Here is a 25236-nt window from a genome sequence, read left to right on the forward strand (position 1 = left end):
AACTAAACATGTGTGCTTGGGATGGGATGAAAGATGAATTCTGATGGTGACCTGAGGATCTAGTCCTGCAATTAAATGTGTGCTAGTCTGTGATTTCCTTGAGATATAGGAGTTTGGCTTCAGACTACCTCCGCTGGGTGTATCTGCATCATTCAAGATGAGCTATTCTTTAAAAGGATTTAAAAATAAAAGATGCCACCAGGATAATAATCCTATACTTTTTTTATAACCGATTACTGTGTTCAGTACAAGGAAGTTCAAGTTTAAAATAAATGCTGCACCTGAAGCCAATTAGAAGAGAGACATTATTATTTTCTTTCTGTTTGAATCCAATTTTTAAAGACCACAAAGGGGTTATTTAGATGGCAATAAATGCATTGTAAAGTCTTTTTTCAATGACTACAAAAGCAATCTGTTGTGTTGGAAGTTAGACTAGCAAAACAATTCCGATGCTGACAAAGTAGCAGGGAAAATAAGGGTTGTTAGCGGCAGATTATCTAAATCAATATTATGCTATAGTCTAATTAATATGTACTTTGCTATTGCCAGGTAGGATTTATTAGCACAAAAGCATAATAATTCTATCACTCAAGCTTGTTAATAAAGTTAAATTAAAGACAGATGAACCTTGATAGTTATATACATTTTTCTGTGCATTCGCCAAGTTCTTGAGAAGTCAAGAGTATGATAACATTAAATATTTTAACCGTAAGAATGTGGTAAGATTCTAAAACAATGTGGCCCTTGAAACCTGACTGGCAAAAGTAGAATTTATTTTCTAGTATGAGTGTGAATTAGGGTGAGGGCATTCCTAGCATTGAACTGGGAGTAGCCTGACCAAATCTTGGAAATGGGCCAATAATTCCCTGCCAGGAGGTTATGAGAGGACCCAGTCCTGGCCAGTGAGTATGGACGGGACCAGGCACAGACTGTGGAGAGCCGTAACTAAACAGGGTCGGTGTGCAGGTCTCAGGCAAAGGTGGAAAACCCATGGAAAGTCAGGAGGAATTTATGAGATACCAACCAGATGAGCTTGGGCTGGTACAAGTCAGTTTATTAGTTTAGACATAAGACCTTTTTGGAGGGCCAATGAATCATATCCAATGGTAACTGTGACCCACTTGTTTAAAATGTAGTTGTAAATTTGGACCATTATTGCTCCTATTAGTTTTTTTTTATTGTTGTCTTTTTAACACACATCAAACAGTACTGTGTCACTTAAGATGGAAAGTGTCCTAGTTTGGGTGCTATTTTTAAAAACTTTGCTTACTTAGTTAGGGCACCAAGATAATGACTCAATGTCCAGATCAAGCTCACCTGGTTAATATGATTGTCTTTAAGTAAACCTATAAAAAGTTCTTTTTGCCTTTAGATTTCACAAAGACATATATTAAAATAATTTAGTTAAAGGAACACAACCTGTATTATGAGATGCTTATTTGTTTATATTTACAGATCCTAACCCCGTAAGAACTCTGAGCTTCTTCCAGCTAAGTGAAAATAGTATCCTGAGGTAACTATAATATAACTAGGTGTCCCTGATTGGGAAGCTGGGAGAGTAGCTAGACCCTTGGCAGTCAATGAGAGCCTGAGACCTTTCATATTTCAGATTTCCTATTCTCACCTTCAGAGCTCTGTACTGATGAAATAGAGATGAGTGATTCCATTTCCAGGACAAGTGCCCTTTCTATTTCCAATGACACTTGCACAATTCATCACAGTACTACAAACAGGGTGAGGCCCTTTTGCACGATTCTTTGAAAGTAGTGAGATTCATTTTTAAAATCTGCTGTTTGTAAATTTGGACGTATCAACAAGAATATTCATTAAGAAAAATAAAAACCTACTCTGTGTTCTAGTCAAGCTCAAATATGGCTGACCCTTTCAGCCCGACTCAAGCCCTTTCCTCTAAAGTGATAATAGCTGCTTTACTGGAGATGCAGATCGTCTTTTTTTTTTTTTAATCTGGGCAAGGTTTTGATGTTTAGTCATTAAATGCCCACTCTATGCCCTTCCCAGCTCAGCTCCCTAAGAGTACCTGTTTGCTGTACTTGGAACTGTTAATGAGGTATTGATCAATATAGTTAATTAGCAAGCATAGAAACTTAATTGCATTTTAACTAGTTAATCAATGGCAATGCTCACTTTCATTCTGGATGTGAATACATATGTATAAGGCATAGCTATAAGCTCATAATCAAATATTCTGTCCCTAAACATGCATTACAATGTGCTCAAGGTATAAATAATGACATTTACTTTATTAAAATTGCTGTTAACAGTACCTATTGGGTAATAAGATTATTTTTAAAATTTTTTTAAGTTTATTTATTTTGAGAGAGAGAGAGCTTGCAAGCAGGGTTGGGGCAGAGAGAGGAGGGGGAAAGAGAGAGAATCCCAAGCAAGTTCTGCACTGTCAGCACAGAGCCTGATGTGGGGCTCGAACTCATGAACTGTGAGATCATGACTTGAGCGGAAATCAAGAGTCAACCTACTAAACCACCCAGGTGCCCCAGTAATAAGATTCTTATTAAGCATTCTACTGTGAAATCTTGCTAGAGGCACAAGCATTGAATTACAAGTTGATGTCTGCAAATAGAATATGGATAAGTTAAGGGCTCTAGAAAATAGGGTATGGTATTTTCATGATCGCCTTCTTCTTATATCTTCTCCTTTGTCACATTCAACTTTTCCTTTTTTCAGTATTTTCTTCACTCGGCGTTGGCTGTAGGCAGAAATGTGAATTGAACTCTTCTTCAGCCCCTTTCCCCTCCATTCTTACCTTAAATGAGCTCATCTGGGTGACCCCAGTTTTCAGGCTGCCTTCAATCTGGGGATCTACCCAGGCATCATATCCTTGAGCTCAGGCCAACATCCTAGATGCTCAGACTTTTAAAAGTTACTCATGCTCAATCTTATTCCCTCAGGGATCCCAATTCCTAGCAAACTGTGCTCCTGTGGCCTTGAGAATCTCTTTAACAGAAGCCTAAAGAGCATGCTCTTAGTAAAAGAAGTGAACCAAATGGTGAGAAGTGTAAATGTAGGCAGAAATTTACATATCTCATAGATGTACATTATGGCCTACATTTTCCGAATGAGTACCTCTCGGATGCCCTTTCTTCTCATACTTATAAAAGCTGCTGTTCCTATTTTTAAAAAATTCATAAAAATAAGTATGAGGTTTTTACAAATAATAAACCCCAATTTTTTATTACTGGCTATGGAGTCCATGTCTAATTCTATATTTTACAAGCCCCCTTGGGGCCCCATGTGCTGAATGAGAGAAATGAAGGAGCTAGTTATCAGTACTAGCTACAGCTAGTTATTAGCTAGTTACAGCTATTTATGTAGTTGATAAAAAATAATTCCACACAATGTTGTACCTGCTGAACTTCCAGGCTGTTGTGCAAAGCACATCAGCACAATTCCTGTTGAGGTGCCATATGCTCATGAGTTTTGATGTGATTTTTTTAGCCAGGCAAAGGAAAACCAGTGATGTGGAGTGACGTCATGACCTCTGTGAGCTCTAAACCAAGGAACATCAGTCTGTCCTTGGCCATGCTTACCATAGGGTGCTTTCCAGCCAACAGCATTGTTATTGGAGTATGTTATTAGTAGTTATAGTTTTAACAGAAACTTCCAGTATCAGAGGTACTTGAAATTAATTGTTATGGTACACTTATATTTTATCCTAAGTATTGCATTAGCTGAAATTTATACAGCAATAAAATATACAGTGGAGTTTTCATGGAAAATTATTATAGTATTAAAACAATGATATTTCCTTACACCAAAAAATTAATTGACTATTTATATTTTAGAACTGTCACTGTTTTTTGGTGGCAGGATATTTTAATCACAGTTCCAGAAATTTTATTACCTTTTATTGAGAAACTAGAACATAGCTTTTTTTTTTCCAGTCTGTGGACTATATCAGTTGCTTATGTCTTAAGAGCATAATTGCTAATTAAAGAAAACCAGTGAAAATATGGAAACATTAGGAATGTTGCAGAATCAGTCAACAGAATGCTTCAAGATACTGATGCACATGAAGAAGCAATAATCTAAGAAATAAGGAGAATCAGGCTTGAGAGTTAAATTGCTAAGACCCATTCTCAGAAGTGTCATTAACCATCTTTAGAATAGACCCAGGATCTGTATAACACATGAGTGAAAAGATTGGGAACCCAAAATCAAGCTTATTAGGGTAAACAATCTTAAGGAAGCAAAACTGGATTGTAATTTCAATATGTTAAGGGAAAGACAAGTCAAAATCACTACAGAATTCAGAGAAAGACTATGATCAATATAGATGAGAAAATTGGAACCTAGCTAAATGTCTAGCCAGTCATAGCTCATACTGGTAGGAACCTTTCATGAAGTCAGTCATTGAGGCTACATTAGCTTAGAGCTGCTAAATGTTCAAATAACACAGCAAAATCTTCTTTTAAAACAAAAAATCTTGTTTTACTTACATTTTTATTTTCCATGTAGGTTGGAAATGCTCTATACTGACAAGGCAAGAATTCTTTAATTATTTACTCAACCACCTGCATTTCTATACAACAAATACTTATTTCCAAATTTTCCTGTATCCTTTTCTGGATTGCAGGGAAAGAAGCTATATCTCTATTTGCCAGATCTCTTCCCTAATTTTTGGTTTAGTGTCTGCCAGTGAGACAGACTCTCATGAGATTTGGAAGGTGGCATAGAAGTCATAATTCTCCAGCAAATTACCAAGGACCTCACGGGTGCAAAGCAGAAGTCAAGTTCACAGAAACTCCCGTTGAACTGGTAAGGATCAACCACTTTGGTGCTGCAGGCATCCAGCATTGGTGGAAGTAACTTCACTAACATTTGCTCCCACAGTTCTTCCCAACAGTTTTGCATTAACATACTTTCTTATTGGAATCCTGATACAAGTGTCCAAAGTTCTTTTTTGTCATGTAAATGTATTATTTTCATTATCAATACAGAAAAATAATGTAGGTCTTAGGTAAAAATTGCATATGAACAGGGTGCCATTTCCCCTGAAATACTCACTTTAGCAGTTACCATAAAAACTAAACTACATGTCAAAGAGCAGCTAATAAAAGTCTTCCTCCCTCTTTTTTCTTCTTTCTTTCTTTTCTTTCTTTCTTTCTTTCTTTCTTTCTTTCTTTCTTTCTTTCTTTCTTTCTTTCTTTCTGCCTGTCTGTCTGTCTGTCTGTCTCAACCTCTTCTATTTGTGACTTTTACAAACTCTAGTTGATTCACAATTTGTCCATGACACTTAAGGGTTAGGGCATGTAAGGATATAATAAATTTACGTTAGTGTTTATTTTGCTTTGACCTGTGCACTCTCTATTCCAAAAGAAGTGAGAGCATTCCCTTGGGTATGTGATTTGTATAATTCTCTGCCACAAGCTGCAGAGAAGTTCCTATACTCCAGGAAATAGTTTCATATTCTCTTAGAGTCTAGAATTGTCTACCAAGTGTAAACTTGTCTTTGTAATTTCAAGCTGTCTGCAGGCTTTTTTTTCCCCACCAGGTTCCAGTGTCTGTCTGCCCAGTTTGGAGGTTTTATTGTTGTGGTGGTGGTGGCAGTTGTTTGTTTGTTTGGGGGAGAAGTTTGAAACTTTAATCTTTTTCCCCCTAAGGGATGATGGCAGCATAATCAGGCACTGCTATTACTCCAGACTCATTTCCCATATTTAGAGAGACCATGGATAGGATTAATGATGGTCATTTAGGAAAAGAGGTTGAAATAGACAAGATCTGAAGAGGATGTGATAATCAGAGTGTGCAGATGGATGGAAATTCAACAGGAGAAAACGCCCCATTAGCAGCTCAGCAATTAAAGTCATTTCTTTTAAGAGCAGATGTGCAGTGTTCTTTACGGAATATGCTACATGTTTGAAAGGACATGTAGAGAAGAGCAGTTGAGGATAGCTATCATTTTATAAGTCTATGGGACAATGAAATCATTAATTGTAAAAATAGATTTTGGAGTTTTCATTTTGTTCAAAGAAGGACTTAACCTCCAGTCTCCAGTATTTCTTGGCTCTCTCACTAAGATTAAAATAAGCTGTGCCATCAAAGCCCTTTTCTCACCTGAGCATAAAAAGAACATTAGGAGCATGACCTTGCTGAAGTGGTTGACCAAATTATAATGAAGGGGCTCACAGGTCAGGAAAAGTCTTGCTCATAATCAAAAAGTCTCTTCAAGTTTTTAGTTCCAAACTCTTTGAAAATGCTAGCTCAAACATTAAGTTCACAGCACCTCCCAAATGTGTTGTCCTGGGGTGAACCAAGAAATTTCACTGCTGTCTGTCATGGTATCTTTCAAACTAGTCACTTGCCATGTATGTTGCCACCATTCATTATGAATCTTCATTATTGTTTCTCTTCTGATGACTCAACATAGCACCATTACTCATGGGCACCAATTCCAGTTTGCCTCTATTCCAATTTAATGCTACTGTTGGTCTGGATTTTAAACAGCCTTGTCTGTAATTTCCAAACTCAAGCAGTCTGAGGAAGAAAACTGTTACTGATGTGCAAATGGTGTATTGCATTTCACTTCGCATTATTCATTTTCATTATTCACATCATGGTACATTCTGGGCAGAGAGCAGAGGATTTTGAAAAAATACATTCCCAGTGCCATGGGTATCATTTAAGACATAAAGTAATTTTTCCACAATTTGATTTCATTAGGGCTCATCCAATTTCTGTCAGGTTTGGAGCTTGTTGACCTATGTAGATTTGCATAGCTAATAGTAAATCTAAGGTAAAAGAGCTCTTGCAGGCAATTCTCAAGAGATAAGGAACTAATCTAGAGACCATCATGTGTTGAGGGCAAAATCTCAACTGTGGAATCAGTGCCTTTCATTGGCGAGAAATGATTTCTATCTGGAGTCCTCGATTGCTTCATCTCAGATTGAGACTCACTAGGTGAAGGTCTGAGGTATGAGAATATTCCATAGGGTATACCTTTGCCTTCTAGTGGGCATGGGCCAATTCTTTGCTCAACAGATTTCCAAAGCTAAAATGGTCAAGCTTTTTGTTTGCAGTTCTCAGAACTGATCTTCAACTTTTCATTTTCATGAAGCGTCTTAGTTAGGGACACACTTCCACTACAGAAATGCTACCATGTCTTTCCCAAATCAGCCCCACTGACTTTAATTAAGGTTCAGAAGAATCAATGCTGCACTTTTTTTTTCTGTTGCAGAATTTCTATCTTCATGATTATTTCAGGATTGCCGTGGTTTTGAATGATCTAACTTTCCGTAGTTCCCTTTGATTTTTCAGCTTCAGTGCAGAAAAGATCAATTTTCCCTCTTTGAGGGCTCATGTTTCCCTTGAGGTCACCTTAAAACACCTTTGGCTTTCACTTTAATCATGGCATATTTGCCTCTGTTAGTGCATTGCTTTTTCTCTTTTTTGGTGAATATTTATCATCTCTCAAATTATTGCAGGAATTCTGCCTAGTTTGTCATTTTACCTGTTTGCCAGAAGGAAAACAGCTGTATTCTCAGTGGAATATACTACATAGTAGTGGTCCCAGTTTAAGATAATAAGATAATAAGAGAATATACGCATTTCACTGAAAACAGTCAGCTTATACATGAGATGTATACGTCTTTGGGAGGTGATTTCATCCATTTAGCAAAAACATTTCTGGTATGTATTTTGGACCTGGCATTGTGTTAGATGCTGAGAAACAAAGAAGAATAAAGCACTAGTTCTGTCAAAAGTTATAGTGAAGGGGTGCATCTGGGTGGCTCAGTCGGTTAAGCGTCTGACTTTGGCTCAGGTCATGATCTCGCAGTTTGTGAGTTTGAGCCCTGCCTCCAGCTCTGTGCTGACAGCTCGGAGCCTGCAGCCTGCTTCGAATTCTGTGTCTCCCTTTCTCTCTACTCCTCCTCTGCTCATACTCTGTCTATTTCTGTCTCTCAAAAATAAATAAATGTTTAAAAAAAATTTTAAAAAGCTGTAGTGAAGAGAGAAAGGTACTAGAATGGAAGAGCACACAGCATAGTGGGTCTGCAGTAATAGTGTATGTATCGAGTACCCTAAGAATAGACCGAAGGCTGCTGTTGCCTGACATGCCCTCAATGGGATGGGTGGTGATGGTTAGACACTTTAACACTACAATTAAATAAGGCTGAAAATATGAATGACCAAAGTCACATGAATACAATTTTACTTAATCTAAGGGATAGGTGACGTAGATATAATTAGCTATTTGACCTATACCTATTTTCTTTTAGTAATGATGAGGCATGTGGACAACTGCTTTTAAAATGATATTCTATTTATAAAGTTCATTTGCTTAAACAAATTGTTATCCTCATCTCTAAAGACTAATTGAGAAAGAATATTGTATGTGCCATTGAAGACAAAAATAAGCAAGGCTCTAAGAGGTATGGAAGGCCCAAAAAATGAAGGCTTGGAAGAGGCATGTTACTATTTGTCACGTAAGGGTATGACATCACTTCTGTTTTTTAAACAACAGCAATGACAAAACAGTGTCTATATTAGATCCTTATGTGACACTAGGTTTATATGGGACAGTAGAGAAAGAAGGAAAGGAGAGAAGCTGAAAAACCTCAGGAGAAATTTACAGTTTTGCCTAGGTCCAACCCTGCCTTAGGGATGCCAAAAACTTGACCATCGTCCATTGTTGAGTGAAAGTGGCTCCTTTGTGTAATGGGATCCTGTTTAAATGAAACTGTGGAAACAGTATAAATGTATATACACTTTATGCAATTTCATTCTTAAATGTGATATAAAATATACATATCATAAAAATACATGAAGAGATGCCTAGGGGGCAATTCTCTAAAATATAACTGATTATTTTGTGTATTGGGATTTGAAAGCTTTTATTACATTGTTTTCTTTATTACGCTGTTTTGCTTTCCTTTAATTAAAAAAAAAATAATTCAAAAATGCAACAGTATATACCAGGCATTGTGTTATACCCTAAATATACAAAATAAAGCAAGAGGAGATATAATTTTTCCCTCATTAACATGTATCATTTTCAATAACTGAGAATCATAAGCAATAATGATTGTTTAACCTCAGAGAGATTCATTGTAATCTAGGGGCATTTAACAGAGAAATATTTAAGAGGCATAAGTCTGGCAGATGTATTAGTATACTCCATATTGCATGAAGCCTGAACCCCTGAGAAATTAGAGTGGTCTTTCAGCATCATGATAAGCTTCTTCCCCCAAAATATTTAACCTATTTCTTTAGTTTGGAGATTTGTTCTGTGGCTAAACTATATTTCTGTCTGCCTGCAGATAAATTTTTGTTTATTTCTAGTTTTTCACTTTAGTTGGAAATTGGAGGTAGTTGGGCTGGAGAAAGTTTGTGGAGATGATAAGTTTTATGAAGCAACCGTAAGGTTAACTTAAGTGATATAAAAACCAGGGGGAGCTGGATTCGTATTGTTACAATGGGACAGAAAACAGAAAGATTGAATTAAAAGATGAAACACAAGAAACATGTCTGGGAAGTGAATTGTGTATTAGAATTATTTCCCCAGGGAAGACATGTAGCCTCAGCGCTAAGATTATATGCAAAGTAGATGCTTTCTTTACGAAACAAATCCTTTGAGAAATACTTTAAAACAGAATGTTTGTAGTTACATTCTCTGGCAAAGTGTGTGTGTGTGTGTGTGTGTGTGTGTGTGTGTGTGTGTGTATTGTGTGTATAATGTTTTAAAGGAATCAAAATTCGTATCCTAAAATCATGTTAAGATTCAAGTTTTTTTTAAGTTCTGGAATTATCAGCTTTGTTTATCTCAAATGTTTTGGGGTTATAGATTTGTTTCATTAAATGATAACAATGTGTGAATTAGGAGGAAAAAAAACAAACACAGGATGGTAAGCAGTGATAAGAAAGTGTGAGCTCAGAATCTAGGAAAGCAGTATTGTAGGAAGTGTGTCGGCCTGAAAATTTTTTTCTACAAAACATCTCCTGTAGTGAGCACCCTATAATTATCTGAAGCCACTTATTCAGGATCAAGAGGACCAAGGTTTTGGTTAGAGAATGTCTTGGTCCTCCCTCTTAATAGTTAATTAAATTTTTATTTTAAAATAATTTATATTATTCGATTCACGAATAAAATAAACACAGGTAGATTTTACAGATGATAGTAATGCTCTAAAAACTTATTAGTATGCACATACAAATGTAAGAGTAGTTTGTCTGTAGAGGGCTAGTGGAGAGATTAAACATAATTATGAATAGCTTCTTGGAGGAGAAATAATTTAAGTAAATTTCTTAAGTTCTAGGACTACACAGGAATGTATCTCCCCACACTGAGTGAGAATCATATGTGTAGAGTTTACACTGAGCAGTTAGGACTCCTAGGATACAATCAGAATGCAAATTTATTTTTCCCCTCTTGACTGCTAAAACCTACTGTGGGAGACTGTTTTATTTCCCTCTCATATAACATTTTGGAGTGGTTTCATGACTTTTGGGGCTTCTTGAAAAATCAGAATCCTCTGGTCATGTGTGTTGTCAAAAAAGTCTCCATTTAGTAATTAAAATATGCAGTTCAGAGTGATAATTGAATATCTCAGCTTTATTCCAAGTTCAAGGTTCTCTCTGTCCTAACTATAGGGCTTGCTTCCAGTTGTATTCCTGCAGGGGAGAAAAAGGGCCTTGGTAAGCTTCTTTTCCAATTCTTTGCATCCCTACCTGTTGCTTCTGACTTTATTTGCCCAGCTTTTGGCCTCCCTGGGCTCCTTCTTGTTTGCAGTCTGGCAAAACAGATTACACTTGACTGAAACTCATGTATCCGGCGTTGAATGTCTTTGGCCATGGCTGATACTCGCCTTCTTGGTGAGCCTCTTCAGATTTCCCTCTTCATGTCTCTGACTACAATACTCTTGATATCAGGGTGCCATGCCTTGGCTGACATCAGAAGATGCCTACTCTTAATATTATGCCTCTTTTTGCCAAGGTCCCCTTGCCCTGTACAGGAAGCCCTCCTGGAGAGTAGTATTGAAAACAATCCTCACCTGATGTCCCTCCTGCGATTTATACAGCTGGTGAACACACACCTTAGCCTGACCTTGTGGAAATGCACTTATTCCCAAATGGTGTCCTCTGCTCCAGTGCCACAAAGGTCTTCAGCCAACACCGCACCCATGAGCCAGACATCCCTCCACTGCATCCTCAAAATCCAGGCACCACATATCCTCTTCTCCGAGTGATTTCTTCAAAGGTCCCCTCACAATGTGTGAGATGAGATAAAAGTCTCCATCATCCTCCCTATGTGGACGCAAAACCCTGAGGACTCCCTCTAAAGTAAACTTCTCCTTAATTTCTCTCTTCTTCTTCTCTCCTGCTTTAGTGCTTAAATAGACTTAATGTGGCTATAAGGGGCCATGTCTCGGGAAATTAGAGTTTTTGATTGTTTCTGAATGTCCTTTTAAGGTGATTTAGCATAGGAGATTGTTGCTACCTGTTGTCTTATAGCTTTAGTTAAAACTGAGTCAGAAAGTTCTGTATTTTAGTATCCCATTATAAATATATTTACATATATTGTTATATAATGTGTGCACATGTGTATGCTTGAGTGTATGCATATATGTGTGTGTATATGCCCTCTCTCTCACATACACATACACACACAGACACAATTTGCTTTTTTTTTTTTTCAACATTTATTTATTTTTGAGAGACAGAGCACAAGTGGGGGTGGGGCAGAGAGAGAGAGAGACACAGGATCTGAAGCAGCTGTCATCACTGAGCCTGACGCCAGAGCTCCAACTCACAAACTGTGAGATCATGACCTGAGCCAAAGTCAGATGCTTAACCGACTGAGCCACCCAGGCACCTCCCCTCCCCCCACAGACATAATATGTGTCTTATCATACAGGCATTATGGAGGTTTTCCCAATGTAAACCCTATTAGGTTCTGGCGATACAAAATTAGTAAGGCCATCTTTTTGCTGTAAGGGATCTCATTTTGGTCAGGGTGGTAGACATAAAAAGAGATAAATACATTGTAAAATGAGACTTGCTACTTTCAAGCTCTGTCAGCTACTTGAAGGACAAAGAGGATTAACTATAATGGAGTGCAGGATAGGACCAGTGATTGGTCAAGGTAGGGATCTTCAAGTTAATGGACAGTAATTAGAACTCCAGCCTATAAATAGCAGAACATTCCTGGAGCTGTTGTAGAAAATGTATGTGTGAGATCACTTTTGTGTCATTATATTGATCCAGCACTTAGGATTTCCTACTTCTTGTCTATCCTCCTTCTACCTACTTTTAAGAGTGCAGTGCACTCTGAAAATGTCTCACTTGCCATATCCCATCAGAGAGGAGCCCGACTTTTAGAAACCAGCCTAATCAGACAGCTGTATCTGTTAATCAAGAATAATATTGTTCTGTAGGATACAGACTGTTTTTAGTAAAACTGGATTGTAGAGACAGTTTAGTTCAAGTTTCCACATAAAAACGTTTTGTTTTTCATCAAAATTCAGTAAAAAGGGAATCTGAGTTGTGTGTCTTATGACTGTGCAGATGAAAATATGCAGACTCCAAGAAATTTAGTCTTGAAAAATCAGTGCAATTGTAAGGAAAATGCTTATATGTTGAGAATCTACTCAAAAACTGAGCAAAATTCAGGGTCAAATAATTCTCTTGAGTAAATACAACAGTAATTTCTTAAAAAGGAAAGATGTGTTGTTCAGTTTCTACATGTCAAAGAAAGTGAGTCAAATTGTTTTCTCCAATACTTAAAAACATTGTTTTCCATGGGTTTAAAATAGAAATATTTTCCATGGACTGCACTACTTGAAAATATATTTATTAATTAGAAAGGCCACTAACTCCTTAAATAGTTTTTACATGTGTATCTGTTAAATGATATTAACGCTTTAATGTCTGGTATTAATCTTTCATTAAAGAATGTTATCCTGTGGTGCACCTTTTATTTGGAAGGCAATTGTCAGTGTTTCATATGGTAATGACATAACAAATTTGCAAGCTATGTTTTCTTATGTACTTCAGGTTTATGAGTGAATTTAGTGTGGTTATTGTCCTAACTTGAACTAGTTTGTTTGTCTGGGGACTTCCTGGAGAATTCACAGGACTTTTCCAGATATTTTAGGGTTGACTTCAAATTGAAACCATATTTGTTTATATATCCTAAAGTACCTTTGAACAAGAGTTCCAAGAGAATAGTGTCAGTAAACCTGAAATATGTGGTTGTTTTTTTTAATGTTTATTTATTTCTGAGACAGAGAGAGACAGAGCATGAGTGGGGGAGGGGCAAGGAGAGAGGGAGACACAGAATCTGAAACAGGCTCCAGGCTCTGAGCTGTCAGCACAGAGCCTGACATGGGGCTGGAACTCACAGACCGTGAGATCATGACCTGAGCCGAAGTCAGACGCTCAACCGACTGAGTCACCCAGGTGCCCCTGAAATATGTGAAGTTTTAAGACCAAATCTGACACCTGAGAAAGATGGAGCTTACAGACCCCAAACAAATTGGCTTTGCCTATTAACCCCTAATAATCTCCTTAGACCTTCTTCAGAATGTTATGCATCCATGTTTGAATATTAGTATTCATGACAATCTGAAAACTGGAGTTTATTGGGTTTTAATCCATAACTCAGACTATGTGATAGCATATGAAATACTAAAGAAATACAGCAGGGAACGGATATCTATGGCCTTCTGTCACCAGTTTATGCTGACATTTCAGAGCACCTCAGCAGGATTCATAAGGGAACACACACTGAACTCAGTGCTCCGAAACAAATGACAGCATCACTGTTTGCTGAGATGACATGGTCTGATGAAACTCAGCACCGTATTTCTAGACACCAGCACTATGGAAATCCACCTGGTCGCTAAGTGTGACAAGTCGTGGCTACAACAGTATGTCATAGCCAGCCTCATCACTCATCTTTCTAATATAGGCTGATGATGTAGCTTTTGCAAAGGAAAGATCAGGAAAAAAAATGAAGATGGTGAGACTCTCAAATTATCCATCTACTTATTCAGTCACTCCTGACTGCTTAAAACCAGTTTCTTCTCACTTACCTTTTTTTTAAGTGTCCTTATTATCCCTTCAAACTCACCTTAGCCTTTTGGTTTGGTATCCCCCAACAGAGAGCCAAGTGTTAGTTTTTATGAAGCCATTCTCTTCTGAGACTTCTCCTACCTCTGTTCATTTATTCCTACTTTTTCTCCCTGTTCCTTTGCATATCATTGAAATGTTCTTGTCCTTCAGCATTCTTCCCTTCTTTCTTGTCTCTCCCATGTCTGTGTGTTTTCCCATGTTGACCTTGTTTATTCTCATAACTGCCACTGCCTTCTCTATGCTGGGGATATTCAAATATATGACTCCATTGTGATGATCTCCTTTGAACACCAGTCCTGTTTATCCAGCTGCCTCCTAGACATCTCCACTTGGATGTCTCACAGGTGCCTCATCAGACTGTGTGTTAAATGAAAAGAACATTATTCCCTCTGTACCTGCTCCCACTGTGTATTGCCAACTCTCCATCAGTCTGGAACCCACCGTCTGGTTACTAAGGAGACCCACTGAACTCTAAGTGCTTTGGTCAATATTCCCATTTCTCCCTTCATTGATATCTTCACTCCCAAAACTTGATGCTGGGACTTTGACATCCTTACTAATGATTTCTCCAATAAACTGGCTTCCAGGGGCGCCTGGGTGGCTCAGTCGGTTAAGCATCAGAGTTTGGCTCAGGTAATGATCTCGCAGCTTGTGAGTTCAAGCTCCGCTTCAGGCTCTGTGCTGACAGCTCAGAGCCTGGAGCCTGCTTTGGATTCTGTGTCTCCCTCTCTCTGCCCCTTCACCAGCTCATGCTCTGTCTCTCTTTCTCTCAAAAATAAATAAACATTAAAAAAAATTTTAAACTGGCTTCCAGATCCTTGACTCTTGTCCAAATGTCTCATCCTCCACTCTGAGACATCCACTCCCATGATCAGCCTAGACCTTTCTAATCTTTAACACATACCTGTCATCCTTTTAGCTTTCTTCCTTTACTGCCCCAACTCCAGGGATTTCTCAAAGCCCTTAGTACCTTTTCACAAACTCCTGATCCTACCCTACTTTTCACTTTTCCTCATCTCTCTCATATTTTCAGTCACCTACTTAACCATTTTAATCCCCATGGCCAGTCATTACAAATACATCTCATGTATACCCCCAGCTCTTCCCTCCCTCTCACTGTGGACTAGCAAAAACAACCCATTTAAATCTGGTCTTTCATGTACTCTGTACCTGCACCTGAGCAGATGACTATGAAGACAGAAAATCACACAACTGTTCTGACAGATCTTTAAATCTGCGATAATTCACCTTAAGTCATCTGCCCAGGGTTACCTAAATAATTTTCTCCATTTCCCCATTATATTCACTCTCCTACTTTTATAGATCCATCATGTATACCTTTTATCCTCTCTCTAATTTCCACCACATTTTCCTTGCTTTGATTCTTACCTGGTAACTTTGTTTCTTATTTCAGAGAAAATAGACCCTACCACGCAAAAATATCTACCTTCTCCTTCTAACAAATCCATCTGATAAGGCACTGAGGCTTCCCTCTGATAGCCAGCAAAGAAATGAAACCTCCTACCATGCTGAGAGAGCATTCTGGGGAAGTAGGCACACCAGCTGCCCTCAGCCTTCCACAGTCTTGGCTGCCATCTTAACTGTAACTCCATGTGAGACCTTGGACCAGAAGCACTCCCCTAAGCCACTCCCAGACTCCTTACTCTCAGAAATTGTGTCAGATAGCAAACATTTATTGTTTTAATCTGCTAAGTTTTGAGTTAATTTATATTACAAAAAATAAATAATACATCATATTATTTTTGCCATAGGAGCTTAATTTAAATAAAATATAACCAGTGTGAAATTCACCTCCTTACTAAGATCTTACCCATTTTGTTGTAACAGATTCAAATGGTTTCAAAAAATTATATAGATTAACTTAAATTTAAGCGCATCTATAAAGTTATTCTTCTTTGCAAAATTACTTTGTAAGTAAAATAGCTGACTAGCAGATTAATTATAAAATACCTTGCACAGTCTCTTAATAGGGGTAAAAAATATGAGGGATAGTCAGGAAGTGGAAAAGAGGATCGTGTTTGCTGAGTGGGTGAATGTCAGCCTGTCTAGAGTAGAGGGTACAAAATGGGGACAAAGTCAAGTAATCTGCCTCCAGACAATCAATTACTTTTGGAATTTATTAAAAAAACACACCTCACAAAAACGACCTTTAAGTTCAAATATTTATTGACCATTTACTATTTGCCGGGAATTGGGCTAAACATTCAAAGATAAGCAAAGCTAGGTCCATTTTCTGGAAGGCTCTGGTGGGAGAGTGAGAGAATTTGGGGAAAACCACATCTATGCGGTGTCAAGTGGAGGCACCTTTAGAACACCTGCAGGTTTCTTCGGGAACATTGCAGTAGGTCACACAAATAAGTGTTAGGATAGAAGGCATACTGAAGAAAGCGAGGTGACATGTTCTTACCACCGTTTTAAAAAATAGATTAAACATTCTCCCATTAAACTGTAGTAAATGATCCTTGTGGTTTTGTGGTTTCAGGTTTATCCTGAGGTTCCCCTGTCCCTTAAATATGAAGAATAACTTTCCCTTTCAACTTCAGGTGTTCCCTTCTCTATCCATGTAAATACTGAGGATCTGGTAGAAGAGATACATCATTTTGTTGGCCTTGAGGACAGAATCTCACCTTGATGACAGACCAGATTTATAAGCAGAGTGGTCAGACTAGGTTCATGAGCGGCACTGATACCTGCTGGCCATGATGTTGGAAGACCACCTGAGCCCCCTCAAGGAGAGGAAGTTTGGGGTCATCTTCTAGCAACACCAAATGGAATCATCTAATGTCAAGCATTTGTTTTCCTTGCCTGATGTTCAACTTAATAATATTATGAGAAAAGGATGGGAGGGAGAAAGAAAAAGACCAATAAACAAAAGGGGGAGGGTGGGGGGAAAGAGAAAAGGTAAAGAAAGAATGGGAAGAAGGTTGCAGGTGCTTGAGCTAGAAATGCAGGGCACTTGGGAAACATTTCAAAACTGTTTCCTTAGATAAAGAACTGCTCTTTCAGCCTCAACCAGAATAATTGGTGAAACTCTTGCCTTCCCCAAGACAATTTTGTCTGCAGTAGGGTTCTTGTGGGGCTCAGGAATTATTCCTCAGGCAGCTGTCAACCCTGTTGACTATTTTCTTCATAGCTGTGAGCTGACAGTTGAGTATCATTCCTGTTTCCACATGATTCTCTTCTACCTTGCCAGACTGCTTCCCCTGTGGAACTGCTTGTGATGCAGAATGGGAAGCTGATGCTATGTCCCCTGTGTAAGGCACTCCCCATTCTGTGGTCTCTGTCCCTGTGGCCTGGCCACTATACCACACAGGACAGACAGAGGGCTGGGCATGTGCTCCATGACAGGTCCTTCCTTACACTGCACACTCACTGCAGCATGGAAGCCAACACAACCTCTGGTGTTCTCACCTCCTCTCTGGCATTGTTCTAGTATAATAGCATGACCCATCTCTTGCAGTCTAAGCTGGCTGTTCTCAAACTGGATCATGCATCAGAATTACCTGCAAGGTTTGTTAACACAGACTGCTGGTCTTCACCCTCAGATATTCTCATTCAGTAGGTCTGGGGTAGGTTCAGTTGCCTAGGAGATGCTGAGACTCCAAATCCAGACCTTTAAATATAGCATTTCTCACTTTGAGAACCTCTGACCTAATCCATAGCATTGAGCTTGTCATTCTCTTTGCTTCAGCTTAATGATCTTAAAGCTTTCTTCTGTCTTCTGTGGGGGAGCGGGGAGAACAGTTGTGTGAGTGTCATAGCAGTCCAAGCCAAAGGGTGGTGACAGAAAAAATGGAAAGTGACCAGGATTAGGGATATGTTAGAGGTAGTGCCCACAGGACTTACTGGGGAAGTGAATAAGGAATACAGGGGAAAAGAAATTATGGACATGGGCTGGAGCAACAATGAATGATGTTAATTTGCTGAATCGAGGAGGTAAATTAGCACAATGGGGACTGGAGGTTGGATATCAGTTCTGTTTTGATATGTAATTTGAGATGTCCCTTCAACACCAGAGTGGAGATCTCAAGTAGAGGGTGGATATGTGAATCTTGAACTCAGGGAAGACACATAAGTTCTAGGATCCACAGAAATCAAATGATATTAATGCCATAGGTCTGGGAGAAATGTGTAGACTTGGGAAAAATAGCGGTGAGTACTCCAGGCACTGGGCCCTTTGGTTTCATTATCTCATACAAGGCCTCAATGTGCTCACATCTGAGATGAAAATAGAGATTTAGGAAAGTGGAAGCTTGACCTACAGTTTGTGATTGAGTAGGGTGAGAATTAGATCAACTGTGCTGAAAAGTACAAAAGGCTATATAGTCTTAGCCACTATGCTACCCTGGGGAATGCCATTAATGTGATGGCTAAGTACGAATTTAAAATCTTTTTTAGACCTTCACATAAAATATATTTAAAAAGTGGAATTGGAAACATGGACTAATGACTTAAACAGTGAATACAACATGCTGTAATGTATTTTTACTTGATCCTTGATAAGTCTAAGCAGTAATAAGGATTATGTCATTTAGATCTTAAAAGATTTATCTTAAGACTTTGATAAATGCCGAGTCCATGATTGCAGTTATCTTAAAATAACTCACTCAATTAATTTTAAGTGTGTGTAGAGGGGGCAGGGTGTAGAAATGGGATCACTTTGTATGAATGATGGGTAGCTTTTGGCATGCTAACAAGAGCGATAAAGTAGGAATGGAGATGTCAGCAGGTGCACTCCCCAACACAGCTGCCACTTGCAAATTGGAAAGAAAAATAATATTAGGCCTAGTGTGAGCAGAGCTAAACCAGGATTTAAGAATTTCCGAAAGCCTAGAAAATCCTCAGAGGGAAAAGCAAGAAAGAAATGAACCAAGAACTAAATATTGAGGGCAGCATTCTGTGAAAAAGAAAAAAATGCCTTAAAATAAGTATTTAAAAGACCTAAAAAATGGAAATAAAATATTGTTGTAAAATACTGAGCTTGACTATTGAGGGTGTCTGTGTCAGACAAAATCCAGACTCCAGACATGTCCCATTATCATATAACACATTCTAGCCAAAATTGTTCATTAAAAGCAGAGAAAGGTAGATTTCTACAGTAATCACATTTTATTATCTAATATATTCACAGCCTCTCCCTAAGGCAAGATAAGGACAGCGGGAAAGTTTCTATCATGCATGCATTTATTCTAGACAGAAGTCCTAGTTTCAATCTCTGCTCCTCCTGACCAGCTATGTAAACTTGGACAAAATAGTTAACCAAGCATCAGTTTCCACAAGTAAAAGGGAATAATAATAATACAACCTTGTCAACTTAAGAAATTAAAGGAGAAAATTCATGTGATCTGCTCTGCAACATGACTAGACACTCAACAAATAATTGCTTTTGCTATTAATCGTAGATCCTGATCTCTAAGATATATGATCAAGTAGAAAGAAAATTGAAATTCACCTCTAATATAAAGCAGAATAAGGTAAAGGTCAAGTGAATATAAATAATGATATAGAATAGTGTCTCTGTGTGCCCATAGTAGTCGGCCAAGGCTAATGATTTGAGCCAGTCGTTGAGTCCAATTGCTCATAGAGGTTGAAAGTCTATCATTCCCGGCATTCAAAATCCTGAAGCAGGGGTAGATTGGAGGAGAACATAATTCAATTGTGGTTTGACTTGAGATAGCTTTTGGAAAGTTTCCTAGTTGGCATCATAGAAGCATTTCATAAAATCATGTATTTGTTTCTGAAGATAAGAAGTTGGATTTTGTTCCAGGGCTTTGTGAAAGTATTTTCCTTAGGAACACCAATTCTAATGATCATTTTTGGGATTTTGTTTTTTAAAATGCCTTCACACATTTTTTGGAGTATTCCAATTGGTACGGTATCCTTAGTATTTGAGAGAAGATTGATTTTTTTTCTTGGCCAAAATCCACCTGAACAAAATATTGAATTATATCACCTTTAAAATAATTTTGGCTAAAAGCTAAGTAGTTCTCTAATGACACGTGACATTAAAAAAACAATTTGTACATCATCTGTCAAGTCACTATGTTTATTTGGATTGTGCATATTTTGGCGTGTTAATTCATCCACTTATTACCATTACTTTATAGTCTCATTTTTATATATGTTCATGATGAGAAATTGATAGGTGTGATACAATTATTAGAGAACAAATATATCTAGAATGTTATATCCTGTGATTATTATAGGGGAGTGCTTTGTGATTCAAGAACTTTTTTGCCAAAGCTACAAAGGTTCTCTACTTTCTGCAAAGAGATTATGACCAAATTTATCACCACCAATGTGATCTACCATCCATCTTCTTCAGGCACCTTGTTTTCCCTGTTTCAGTCATCCTCAGCTAGCTCCTTGAAGACTATATTCCTGACAGCTCCCACAATTCACCAACACATCTGTCTCTGAGACAGTCTTGACATATTGATGCAATACCACATGTTCCCTATGTGATTTAAAATTTAAGATTTCAATATGAGGAAAGCTATCATACCACAATCACATTTAATTCTTTCAACAACCAGCAAATCTGTTAACATATTTTAAAATCACAGGAGGTTAAAACTAAAACAAATTTGAGTAAATTGTAAAGGTGAGCAAGAACACTTTTGTCTGGTTCAGATTGTTGAATGTTTTCTTTCACTTCCTCAATTCTAGTTTAGTGAGTCTAAGACTTACAGTGTGTAAATATCACTATATATTATAGCTAATTTAAAGGACTTCCTAGGAGTAGATTTGAAGTAGATTTTATTTTGGCCTTAGTTCTGATTTTACAGCCACCGCCTCTCTCTTTAACTCCTAGCCCCCTGCAAAGGTACACACTAAGGTTTACCTCCATCTTAACTCCCCATCTTCATATTGATGTGCCTCAGAAGTAGGTCATGCTCCTAGATCATTCCCCAAAAGCTCACCTTCCATTGTACCTTTTTATGCCACTGTGGAACTGATACATAACCTTCTTGCTCTGGTAACATTCTTTCCCTGTTAGTTCTGGGTCTCTGTCTAGTCCTGAGACCCTGTCTGAACCCACCAGTAAGTGAACAGAGCCCTGCAGCATTGACTTAATTTTGTCCCCCTCCTTCCCTGGAATTAGAGCATTGACTCCACCACCCTGAGGGCCTCTCACTTGACTCTGATAAGGGAGTCCCACCTCAGCTCTTTGCTGTGGTCTGTCTCTATACTAATATTCCACACCAGCACTGACTTGCCTACTTTTTTGGTTGTTACTATTGCTGACAGAATACCACCAGAGCCAGTTTTGTTTTCTGAGCTATTATAACTCCAGTGTTTATGTCTTATCCAAGAACCTAATTCCCTCCTGCTCTGTCAGTTTTGTAGGCTTTCAGTAAGAAAAGAAGAACTGTATTGCTGAATCCATGGATAAAATATACCAAGTTTTATAGAATGCAAGCCTTTTTTTTTTTTAATTTTTTTTTAAACGTTTATTTATTTTTGAGACAGAGAGAGACACAGCATGAATGGGGGAGGGGCAGAGAGAGAGGGAGACACAGAATCTGAAACAGGCTCCAGGCTCTGAGCTGTCAGCAGAGAGCCCGACGCGGGGCTCGAACTCACGGACCCCGAGATCGTGACCTGAGCCGAAGTCGGACGCTCAACCGACTGAGCCACCCAGGCGCCCTGAATGCAAGCCTTTTTGAATTGTGTAGTAAAGAAGACACCGGTTTAGTTCTCATCCTGACCAGGTTCTAACTTTACCACTGATTAGATTTATAATTGCAACAAGTAACCTATCTTCTCTCCCCTCAGTGTCCTCATCTGCTAGAGTTATTGTGATAATTAAATATGATCACATGTGAAAGGTGCCTAGCAGGGATTACACAGTTTATTTTCCAGTATGAAAAAAACTTATCTCCCCTTCCTTCATTTTAGGATATGAAAAAGGGGAGGAGGTATCACTTTCTTCTTGGGATGAGAATCCTCCTCATAAGTATGGATTTCCAACTTGAACTAGAATAGGAAAATCTTTAGAGCCCAGTTTGATTCCAACTGGGTTAATTCAAATTTGCTTTAACATTAGCCATTTGCTGCTCTCCAGAAGAATTTTTGCCAGCGTTATATCCATCTGACCTTCTGCAATGAAAGAGAATGGAATTGTAGTAACTAGGTATAAGAGGAGGGCGTAAGCAGATGTAACTAATATGGTCAGTGAAAACTGGTGAGGTGAGCTGAAAAATAAGACATGTGGAGTTCATTTGCAGATTAGTTATTATTTTAATACAAAAAGAAGTGATGTGTATGACCCACAGCTAAAAAATAAATTCAGGCTTTTAAGACAAAGTGGCAGCTTAACTTTTACTGAATTTTTCTTTTCTGTCTTTTAGGAGATTCTGATATTTTCTTTATGTTGCAGCACTCAGTAACTTATATACTGACTTATAAATTAAGCATACAAGAGATGGTGTAGTTTATATGTAAATATTATTCTATATGTAGGAAGAAAGGTTTAAAAAAACCTATTGTGCCCTAAGACTTCTTTTTTTAAATTGCAAATTAAATTATTAGTAATAAATGTTGCAAGGAAGGTATATAAATAGACATACAGCAAGTTGCCATTAGTCACACAGAGAAGCAGAGCAGAGCTGGAATCAAAACACACATTTCTCAACCAAGAATATGTAGGTAGCTGCCTACATGGTATAATTTGATGGTGAGATTTTCCTACCCCAAAATATCTCTACTGAAATTTTATTACTTCTTTTGGTTAATCTGAGACCAGCTAAATATTCCAGAAGGGCTATGACGGTAAAGAAGTTAACAGACCTTAATAAAAGCAGTCACAGAAATATAACACCTTAGAGTTAGAAGAGTTGTTTCATTGGCATTTAGTTCAGTTCCTCACCCAATTCCTATGAAGTTCCTCTTTGTTTCTTCTGACTGGTGGCCATCCAGGCAAAATGCTCTCAGTAAGTTCCTCTCCTCAGAGAGCAGACCATTCCACTGGTGGCCATCTCTTTTCCTTTTTCAGCTTTATTGAGGTATAATTCACATAGCACATAGGTTAACTTTGTGGTGTACAGATTTTTTATTTGTTTTAGTTTTTTTTTTTCCCAAGTGGGCTCCACATGCAATGTGTGCTTGAACTCATGACCCTGAGAGCAGGAGTCTCATGCTCTACTGACTGAGTGAGCTAGGTGCCCCAAGGTATACAACGTTTTGATTTGATGATACAAGATCATGGTGATATCATTTTTTGGTTCCTCCCTCTCCTTTGCTTCTCATATCAAATGAATTACAAAAATCCTGTTGGTTCTGCTGGCCTTCTCTTATGGTGAGAAGACTTTTTGGCACTGAGGCACAGTGATGAAGAGCAAAGGGCTGGACTGTGGAGTTGAAGACACGTGATTATTAATCTTGGTTCTGTCCCTTTCTACTTGTGTAAACTTGGCATGTATGGCAGATGGTTAGGACTTTAACTCATTCATCTAGAAAAGAGATAAAATGCCTACATCATAAAGTTGTTGGGGCTGATTGAAATAAGTTATATAATTGCTCCATATAACACCTGGTAACGCCTCAAAACTTAAATGCTGTTTCCTTCTCTTTACTCATCCAAAGTGTCCCTCATGGTAACTTCTACTAATTAGTTTTAGGTCTGCTTTCTGAATCCACGAATTAGGTTTTGTTTCTCTCTTCATTTCTCTCTCCTTTCCTTCTTCATTTCTCCCTCCCTGCCCCATTTTTCCTTACTTTCTATATTTAACAAGGAGAATGAATGGTGATCTCTTTCTCTGATTTATCAGTGTCATAAGCATGCGGAAAAAATAATGTGGTTGTTTTAACATAACTTCTTCCATGTAAAACTGATATTAATACCCCTAATTATTAATATATTTTTTATTAGTACCCAAAATCCATCTGCTTGATCACCGATAACTAAACCAGACTTTTACGTAATGTCAAATGAACTATTTTTCCTTAAATTTTCTTTCTTCCTTTCAAAGTAAGGATAACACTTGCTTATATTCTTATATTTGACACAATTACTTTAATATTTAATATTGTCCATAGATAAAGTTTGAAATGTAATTGGACTACTGATAAAAATTCATCTAAAATATCTAGAAAGTCTTACCATCTACTGTTTGGTTTTCTAATCTATTTTATTTGGCTTATTGTTTCCAATTTGAAGATTTTTCTCTTAGGTAGAGAAAAGCTGAATTGTTTTGTCTTATTTTTATCATCTGTTAACGTTAGACCATCTGTTCCAAGCACTGAGGCTATTCCTTTTTTATTCTTCTTGCCCAAACATATTTAAAATAAAGCCTTTTCAGTTCTGTGCCATTATTTTCAAGTCTTAGTTCATTCTGGGTTTTAACATTCCTGAGACAGAACTTGGAAGTATAATACTCCTGTTTATTTATTCTTGATGTGGACTTTCCTTCTCATCTTTCGTACATGTGCTTTAAAAACCAACACACTTAATAGAAGGCCCTCTGTGCTACTCTGACTTTCTCTTTTTCTTCATTTGTATTTGTATACTCAGAATTTAATATTTAAAACTTAAAATTAAATTCTCTTTTGAGAATTGGAAAATCTTCTTTGGATCTGAACATAGGATCATACTTTCCTCTGATAGGCACCAAATTTTATGAATTAACTTTTTGGTAAGTTATACATCTGTGTGGTCATTTTATATACATCTGTTTCTCACACTGGACTCAAACTCCCTAAGGGCAGGAATCATGGCTTTTTTCTTAACACAGTTTTCTCAATGACTTACACAGGGTCTAGAGCATAAAAGGCATTCTGTGGGAACTCACTAAGTACAATTATTTAATAAATATTCGTTTCGAGTATCTGTTTGTCCTCAGCTTTGCCCAGAGCTCAGCTGCTTGAATCTTCTGAGCAGACAAAAGGCTGAGAGCACAACACAATAAATAGATGGTTTTTGGGGTGCCTGGGTGGCTGAGTTGGTTAAGCATCTGACTTCAGCTCAGGTCCTGATCTCAGGGTTTGTAAGTTTGAGCCCCGCATCAGGCTCTGTGCTGATGGCTCAGAGCCTGGAGCCTGCTTTGGATTCTGTGTCTCCTTCTCTCTATGCCCCTCCCCCAACTTGTGCTCTGTCCCTCTCTG

At 38.0% G+C, this 25236-nt stretch overlaps 2 long non-coding RNA genes across 2 annotated transcripts in view; both read left to right on the forward strand.

Annotated features, from left to right (window-relative positions):
* LOC122213821 overlaps nucleotides 1-25236 on the forward strand; it is a 311434-nt gene that overhangs the window by 212176 nt on the left and 74022 nt on the right. The gene's annotated exons all lie outside the window — the stretch shown is intronic.
* On the forward strand, nucleotides 1454-16984 carry LOC122213831. Its single transcript, XR_006199646.1, has 3 exons — nucleotides 1454-1513; nucleotides 4613-4794; nucleotides 16674-16984. It is a non-coding gene; the product is annotated as an uncharacterized LOC122213831 (long non-coding RNA).

The sequence above is a fragment of the Panthera leo genome, chromosome A1 (genome assembly GCF_018350215.1).
Source record: "Panthera leo isolate Ple1 chromosome A1, P.leo_Ple1_pat1.1, whole genome shotgun sequence".
Lineage (NCBI taxonomy): Eukaryota > Metazoa > Chordata > Mammalia > Carnivora > Felidae > Panthera > Panthera leo.